At 45.6% G+C, this 8,697-nt stretch overlaps 2 long non-coding RNA genes across 2 annotated transcripts; both read right to left on the reverse strand.

The window, feature by feature from the left end:
- Positions 1–2,392: 2,392 nt before the first annotated feature.
- LOC146178116 (uncharacterized) lies at positions 2,393–3,868 on the reverse strand. The gene is made up of 3 exons (XR_014700557.1): positions 3,647–3,868; positions 3,424–3,563; positions 2,393–2,599 (listed from the first exon to the last, which is right to left on the reverse strand). It is a non-coding gene; the product is annotated as an uncharacterized LOC146178116 (long non-coding RNA).
- Positions 3,869–6,664: 2,796 nt separating this feature from the next.
- LOC146178117 (uncharacterized) lies at positions 6,665–8,568 on the reverse strand. Its single transcript, XR_014700558.1, has 3 exons — positions 7,910–8,568; positions 7,687–7,826; positions 6,665–6,871 (listed from the first exon to the last, which is right to left on the reverse strand). It is a non-coding gene; the product is annotated as an uncharacterized LOC146178117 (long non-coding RNA).
- Between the last annotated feature and the right edge of the window lie 129 nt (positions 8,569–8,697).

Below are 8,697 nucleotides of genomic sequence, written 5' to 3' on the forward strand. Positions count from 1 at the left end.
GCCCTCGAAGAGACTGCCTATCGACTCGAAGGCCTTCGAAAGTTGCCACACGGGCGTTTTCAATGACCATTGAGTCGATAGTCTATCGAGTCAGCGGAGCAGCCCAGAACTCTATCCAGGGGGGGAATTCTGTAACGCTCTCAATTTCGCTCTCAAGTTGTAGAGCGTGACGTCAAATTGACGCGGCTTTCACGTGACCTTAAGACGTCAATCGTGACGGTTTACGGAATCGACCAATTGCCAGCGACTCGTAGCATGACTCCGCCCATGAGGTCCCCGTTCCGCGGTCGTGGCTACTGCTACATATTTGTCGCAACGCTAGCCGAGGCCGACGAGGGACCGTCTCCTAAGTTTTTATGAAACGGCGCAGTTAATACGCAGTAAATAAAATTAATAAATATTTATTCTGCTGAGGAACTGTATTTACAACTAACTAACATGAAGCATAAGGAGATACGTTTTAGGCTTCGCAATTAAATTTGCTCTTCAGTAACTTTTTGTCTCCGCGAGGGCACGCTGACGGTGTCAAAGAGTGCACATGGCGGCTTGCTAGAAAACAGCTGATTCCTCGGCTAGTTGCTATTTTTCGTGCGTCGCCTGAAATCGAGGTCCTGTGCGGATGTCGTGAGCAGCTGGAAAAATCCGATTGAAAACAATGAAGGCTACGAACCTGCAGTGATCAGCGTGGTGAAAGCGTTGGGCATGAAAATCGACTAAGCCATCAGCTTACTGAAGAGTGTCAGCGTTGTCAAAGTGTTTACTATCGATGGCAAGAGCGACGAGTGGGAGGTATGTGGTCTGCTGTTCTGTTTGTTTAAAAGAAAATACAAGAAGATCATGAAGGCTACATTACTGTGTTTGCCGACAGAGGAACGTTTGCACTTGCAGTAAGGCAGGTGGCAGCTACTATGCAAGAGTTAGCAATTGCAGTGCGGGAAACGAGATCCGACACACGACCCTCCACCACGGACTCCTCATGCAAGCCACGGTGACAGTCACTCCTGTGCTTCGCAGCCAGTTGACTTCGGCCGCATCGGGCTCCGTTCCCGATATTCCGTTGATGTTTTGATGATTGTTTAGTCTCGGTACACAAACTGTGATGTTAATGCTTCCTTTGGTGTGTTCAGAGAAAGAAAATACTTTATTCAGAAATTTGCTATAGTGACCGAGGAGAGGACGAGCTTGTTCAGCCAGTTCTGGACAGGGATGTGTAGTATTCATGTTGAACGGTATGCCCCCCCCCCCCCCCCCCCGTCCTTTTTTTTTTTTTTTTGACGGGAAAGGCAAACACATGACGCAAGCTTGGTGCGCGATGCCGGAGGCGAGCTGGTGAATCTGCTTAATTTCCCTAGTCTTACTATAAACAAGGGGCCCACCAGTGAGGTGTGCAGATTACCTTGAAGGCGAAGAATGTGTGCTAGTTTTGAAGTGCCATCATGGAGTCTGTGTAGTGTTTCAAAAAGATGTTCATTTTACACACATTCCTCATTCTATTACCTTTCCATGTTGTGTGCATTATGTACAAACCATTTTAATTGAAAGGCCAGTTTGCACAAAAGATGCTTTTTCTGATTATTTGTTGAAAATGACTTGGAAAATAAATTCCAAGGTCAAAAGTAGGTGACAATTATGTAAAGGGGTGCTTATCACATGTTTATGGTGCATGAAAGAGCGCTGAACAAGGGTTGAGGGGAGCCTCAGTTTGCAAGCCGAGCCCACATTTAGATTTTGGCTAGCAAACCAAGGTTCCTCCTCAACCCTTGTTTAGTGCTGTTTTGTATTGAGTAGCCATCTTATTTCTCTCGTTCTACCATGTTTATGGTGTAAAATATTTTTGAATGCTCATGTTTTAGCTGCCTCTACTGTCTTCAAGCTGCTCAGCAGTCCCCTTGCAGTTTTACACGTTTTATTAGTGTACTTACATAACATCTGCTCACACATTGCCTTAACAATGTATGTGTGATGCTTATTTTATTTTCACTACAATTTTGTAATCATTCAGCAATCATTGTGGGCACTGCAGCCTAGTATTTGTACACCATTCTCCTAACAGCTGTTACAGCATTTAGCACTGCGAGCAAGATCTCTAGTAGTATACCATCCAGCTGGCATTTTTACCTCTGATATGTAAGCGTTTTGCACACTGCACCATGCATACAGTACCTATTTGTATAGGTAGCTTCAATATGTTGAAAGGGAGCGGCTTCTTTGAGCCCAATAATTATTCTGCAATATACATGTCAATGTTGTATGGTCATTGTACATCAAGGTACCTAAGTGTGTTGGTATATATGATGTCTCTTTCTCAATAAAAACACTCGAGTGAAATACAGCGGCCAAGAAATAAGTGCTTCTACTGGGATATATGTGGCAGTAAAACATCTTGGTGCCATTTTCTGATTCCAATAAGTGTCATGGTTATTTATTACCTTGCTGTAACGCTACGCTTTTCGGTTTAAGCATGTTTACCACACAGCTAGTGACCGCAGCCAACTGTGCCAGGCTGCAAGGTGATAGCAGAGAAGGGACAGCAAGTTGGGTCTGGGATGACTTGGCATTGGTGTAAGCAGCCATGACTCCAGTGGTTAGTCACTGTCTCCTGCATAACCAAACAATGACATCCACTTAAGTCCGCCTTTTGCATGTTCTAGTATACAATCAAAGATCCATACCAACTAGCCCATAGTGAGGTGGTAAACATTCACAGGAATGTTGGCAACATATCACAGGGCTGTCCAAGCAAGCATCATTGTAAGGATAGCCTTGTAGCTTGACAGTGATATAAACAAAAATGTGTTAAGATTACCTGCACAACACAAGCGCTACGGTTTCTTAGGCAGTAAAGAGATTTCAAACATTGAATATTTGGTTGCTGGTGTCATAACACTAAATTTGTACATTAACAAGCATTCGTATGCATAACTAGTCCGTCTTATGCATGCAGCTTCAGCGAATTCAGACAATCGATCACTCGCCGAAATACAAGTCAGCTTCTCTGTAAGGCTCGTAATCCAACCAAAAGGTCTCGTTATCACACAACACTCTTCTAGTTCTTGCTGAAACGAAAAGAAGCAGGCGCTTTTTGCAGCGTACTCACACTTTCGAGTAGCGAACGTGTCGTAGGGAGGGAGCGTAACGAATGGGGGCAAGGCACTACAATCCCTAGTCCCTTCGTCCTGTATTTTGAGGTATATACAGGTATTGAACTTTCGTCAGGTGTCGCTGGGTAATCTCGAAGACAACAGCTGGAAAGAAAAGAGATCTTTCCTCTGTTCGTTTTTTAACATTGCGAGGGGGAACGAGTCCTTTCGGTTAGAAAACAAGACTTGCAGAGAAGCCAACTTACAGCAAGGGGTCGATTGCACATATTAATGCATATAATCAATATCGTTCGATAACCGACGCGGGTTTTTTACAGCTTACCCAAGAAAAAGTCGCAGGCGTTTAGCAGGCCTTCGTTCACCTTTCGGCGTGCAGGAGTACCGCTAGACGAACGCGTTGTTTGGAGTCCTTGGTCCCACGGGGCAACGAGGGTGAAAAGTGCGTATGTTCGCGTCGCAGATCTGTAATAAAATAGGCACAATACAAGTTTACAATGATGTTTCGAACTCGTAGCCAAGCACACACAGTCAAAACCAAAATTTACTCGCTACTGTGATGTTCACAACGTAGAACCCCTTGCCTAGCGACTTCTTTCCATATCGCACCACGGCGCCTTGACGACAATCAGCGTTCCGCCCGATGGCTTCCGCTATCAGCGTATGCACCTGCTGGTCGATGCCTATGCGATGCAAACGATGTTACGTTCCCGACGCAAGCTGGTAGCCCCCGATAGCAAAAAAACGCGGTGCGCATGCAGCCGCAGTGGCTGCGCATCACTCTAAAAACAGAAGGAGTACTAGAACTCCATTTGGAGGAGTTTTCGCTTGTCCCATATACGACTCCTTTTTCCAGAGTAAAAGAACTCTCTCTAGCCATAGAGTAATCGGACTCCACTGATGGAGTACTGCGCTACTCCTGTGAATAGAGTAAAGGTACTCCTCCGAAAGGAGTAAAACTACACACTGTAGTAGCGTCCTACAACTCTTCCAGGAGGAGTTCAAGGACTCCACTGATAGGAGTGCCTGTACTCCTTCAAGGAGAGTTTTATTTTACTCCTCCTGATTGAATTTCATGGCCTGTTTTACATATCCTACCATTTTTTAAACCAGGGGGGGAATTCTATAACGCTCTCAATTTCGCTCTCAAGTTGTAGAGCGTGACGTCAAATTGACGCGGCTTTCACGTGACCTTAAGACGTCGATCGTGACGGATTACGGAATCGACCAATTGCCAGTGACTCGTAGCATGACTCCGCCCCTGAGATCTCCGTTCCGCGGTCGTGCCTACTGCTACACATTTGTCGCAACGCTAGCCGAGGCCGACGAGGGACCGTCTCCTAAGTTTTTATGAAACGGCGCAGTTAATACGCAGTAAATAAAATTAATAAATATTTATTCTGCTGAGGAACTGTATTTACAACTAAATAACATGAAGCATAAGGAGATACGTTTTATGCTTCGCAATTAAATTTGCTCTTTAGTAACTTTTTGTCTCCGCGAGGGCACGCTGACGGTGTCAAAGAGTGCACATGGCGGCTTGCCAGAAAACAGCTGATTCCTCGGCTAGTTGCTATTTTCCGTGCGTCGCCTGAAATCGAGGTCCTGTGCGGATGTCGTGAGCAGCTGGAAAAATCCGATTGAATACAATGAAGGCTACGAACCTGCAGTGATCAGCGTGGTGAAAGCGTTGGGCATGAAAATCGACTAAGTCATCAGCTTACTGAAGAGTGTCAGCGTTGTCAAACAGTGTTTACTATCGATGTCAAGAGCGACGAGTGGGAGGTATGTGGTCTGCTGTTCTGTTTGTTTAAAAGAAAATACAAGAAGATCATGAAGGCTACATTACTGTGTTTGCCGACAGAGGAACGTTTGCACTTGCAGTAAGGCAGGTGGCAGCTAGATCCGACACACGACCCTCCACCACGGACTCCTCATGCAAGCCACGGTGACAGTCACTCCTGTGCTTCGCAGCCAGTTGACTTCGGCCACATCGGGCTCCGTTCCCGATATTCCGTTGATGCTTTGATGTTGATTGTTTAGTCTCTATAAGGTACACAAACTGTGATGTTAATGCTTCCTATGGTGTGTTCAGAGAAAGAAAATACTTTATTCAGAAATTTGATATAGTGACCGAGGAGAGGACGAGCTTGTTCAGCCAGGTCTGGACAGGGATGTGCAGTATGTTGTATTTCGCGCAGCAGGCTGTGTTTGTTAGTGGCACATTGTTGAAACGTTGTCAGTGTCTGTTCATGTTGAACGGTATCCCCCCCCCTTTCGACGGGAAAGGCAAACACATCACGCAAACTTGGTGCGCGATGCCGGAGGCGAGCTGGTGAATCTGCTAAATTTCCCTAGCCTTATAAACAAGGGGCCCACCAGTGAGGTGTGCAGATTACCTCGAAGGCAAAGAATGTGTGCTAGTTTTGAAGTGTCATCATGGAGTCTGTGCAGTGTTTCAAAAAGATGTTCATTTTACACATATTCCTCATTCTATTACCTTTCCATGTTTGCATTATGTACAAACCATTTCAATTGAAAAGCCAGTTTGCACAAAAGATGCTTTTTTTGATTATTTGGTGAAAACAACTTTGAAAATAAATTCCAAGGTCAAAAGTAGGTGACAATTAAGTAAAGAGGTGCTTATCACATGGTTATGGTGTATGAAAGAGCGCTGAACACGGGTTGAGGGGAGCCTCAGTTTGAAAGCCGAGCCCACATTTCGATTTTGTTTGCTTGGTTGGTTGGTTTGTGGGGTTTAACGTCCCAAAGCAACTCAGGCTATGAGAGACGCCGTAGTGAGGACTCCGGAAATTTCGACCACCTGGGGTTCTTTAACGTGCACTGACATCGCACAGCACACGGGCGTCTTGCTTTTCGCCTCCATCGAAAATCTGCCGCCGAGGCATTTTGGCTAGCAAACCAAGGTTCCTCCTCAACCCTTGTTTAGTGCTGTTTTGTATTGAGTAGCCATCTTATTTCCCTCGTTCTACCATGTTTATGGTGTAAAATATTTTTGAACGCTCATGTCTTAGCTGCCTCTACTGTCTTAAAGCTGCTCAGCAGTCCCCTTGCAGTTTTACACGTTTTATTAGTGTACATAACATCTGCTCACACATTGCCTTAACGATGTATGTGTGATGCTTATTTTATTTTCACCAGAATTTTGTAATCATTCAGCAATCATTGTGGGCACTACAGCCTAGTATTTGTACACCATTCTCCTAACAGCTGTTACAGCATTTAGCACTGCGAGCAAGATCTCTAGTAGTATACCATCCAGCTGGCATTTTTACCTCTGATATGTAAGCGTTGTGCACACTGCACCATGCATACAGTACCTATTTGTATAGGTAGCTTCAATATGTTGAAAGGGAGCGGCTTCTTTGAGCCCGATAATTATTCTGCAATATACATGTCAATGTTGTATGGTCATTGTACATCAAGGTAAGTGTGCTGGTATGTATGATGTCTCTTTCTCAATAAAAACACTCGAGTGAAATACAGCGGCCAAGAAATAAGTGCTTCTACTGAGTATATGTGGCAGTAAAAAATCTTTGGTGCCATTTTCTGATTCCAATAAGCGTCATGGATATTTATTACCTTGCTGTAACGCTACGCTTTTCGGTTTAAGCATGTTTACCACACAGCTAGTGACCACAGCCAACTGTGCCAGGCTGCAAGGTGATAGCAGAGAAGGGACAGCAAGTTGGGTCTGGGATGACTTGGCATTGGTGTAAGCAGCCATGACTCCAGCGGGTAGTCACAGTCTCCTGCATAACCAAACAATGACATCCACTTAAGTCTGCCTTTTGCATGTTCTAGTATACAATCAAAGATCCATACCAACTAGCCCACAGTGAGGTGGTAAACATTCACAGGAATGTTGGCAACGTGTCACAGGGCTGTCCAAGCAAGCATCATTGTAAGGATAGCCTTGTAGCTTCACAGTGATATAAACAAAAATGTGTTAAGGTTACCTGCACAACACAAGCGCTACGATTTCTTAGGCAGTAAAGAGATTTCAAACATTGAATATTTGGTTCCTGGTGCCATAACACTAAATTTGTACATTAACAAGCATTCATATGCATAACTAGTCCGTCTTATGCATGCAGCTTCAGCGAATTCAGACAATCGATCACTCGCCGAAATACAAGTCAGCTTCTCTGTAAGGCTCGTAATCCAACCAAAAGGTCTCGTTATCACACAACACTCTTCTAGTTCTTGCTGAAACGAAAAGAAGCAGGCGCTTTTTGCAGCGTACTCACACTTTCGAGTAGCGAACGTGTCGTAGGGAGGGAGCGTAACGAATGGGGGCAAGGCACTACAATCCCTAGTCCCTTCGTCCTGTATTTTGAGGTATATACAGGTACTGAACTTTCGTCAGGTGTCGCTGGGTAATCTCGAAGACAACAGCTGGAAAGAAAAGAGATCTTTCCTCTGTTCGTTTTTTAACAATGCGAGGGGAAACGAGTCCTTTTGGTTAGAAAACAAGACTTGCAGAGAAGCCAACTTACAGCAAGTGGTCGATTGCACATATTAATGAATATAGTTCGATAACCGACGCGGGTTTTTTACAGCTTACCCAAGAAAAAGTCGCAGGCGTTTAGCAGGCCTTCGTTCACCTTTCGGCGTGCAGGAGTACCGCTAGACGAACGCGTTGTTTGGAGTCCTTGGTCCCACGGGGCAACGAGGGTCAAAAGTGCGTATGTTCGCGTCGCAGATCTGTAATAAAATAGGCACAATACAAGTTTACAATGACGCTTCGAAGTCGTAGCCAAACACACACAGTCAAAACCAACACTTACTCACTACTGTGATGTTCACAACGTAGAACCCCTTGCCTAGCGACTGCTTTCCATATCGCACCGCGGCGCCTTGACGACAATCAGCGTTCCGCCCGATGGCTTCCGCTATCAGTGCACGCACCTGCTGATCGATGCCTATGCGATGCAAACGATGTTACGTTCCCGACGCAAGCTGGTAGCCCCCGATAGCAAAAAAACGCGGTGCGCATGCAGCCGCAGTGGCTGCGCACTCGTCCGTGAGCTGCGTGAGCCCCCGTTCATCGATGTTCGTCGGCAATCGCCGCACAGTCACTCCACTTTCTGCTGGTTTCCGAGTTGAACAGAGTCGGAACAACTAGACCGGTACGTCAAACGCGTCTTCGTCCTCCCTTCTACGCCGTGGATCGCGCCGACACAACTGTCACACAGCCAGCGCAACGCTATAGCAACGCAAGGAACACAGCCGCCATTTTCGCTCTACTCAGTTGACTGGTTTTGGGGTTACCTCGTTTCGCTCACAATTTCAGTCAATATTCAGCTCATGGGCAACGTCACCACTTTAGTCTTGTTGATGACGTAAGCGCAGTCACCGGTGAGATCAGTGATGACGCAAAATTTCAGTATGGCCGCCGACCAATAGGAGCAGGGCAAGTTGAGCGGTTTGAGACTGGTTTTGTATTGAGAGCGTTACAGAATTCCCCCCCAGTTCCAGCCATATGTTTTGTAGGACTCACTTTGGCCATACCTTCCTCTGCAAAACGGTGCATAGTATTTCCACTACACACTGTTCAATGGTGAATGTACAAATT

This window comes from Amblyomma maculatum, chromosome 9 (assembly GCF_055883805.1).
Source record: "Amblyomma maculatum isolate TAMU_Amacu chromosome 9, ASM5588380v1, whole genome shotgun sequence".
In the NCBI taxonomy this organism is placed as follows: domain Eukaryota; kingdom Metazoa; phylum Arthropoda; class Arachnida; order Ixodida; family Ixodidae; genus Amblyomma; species Amblyomma maculatum.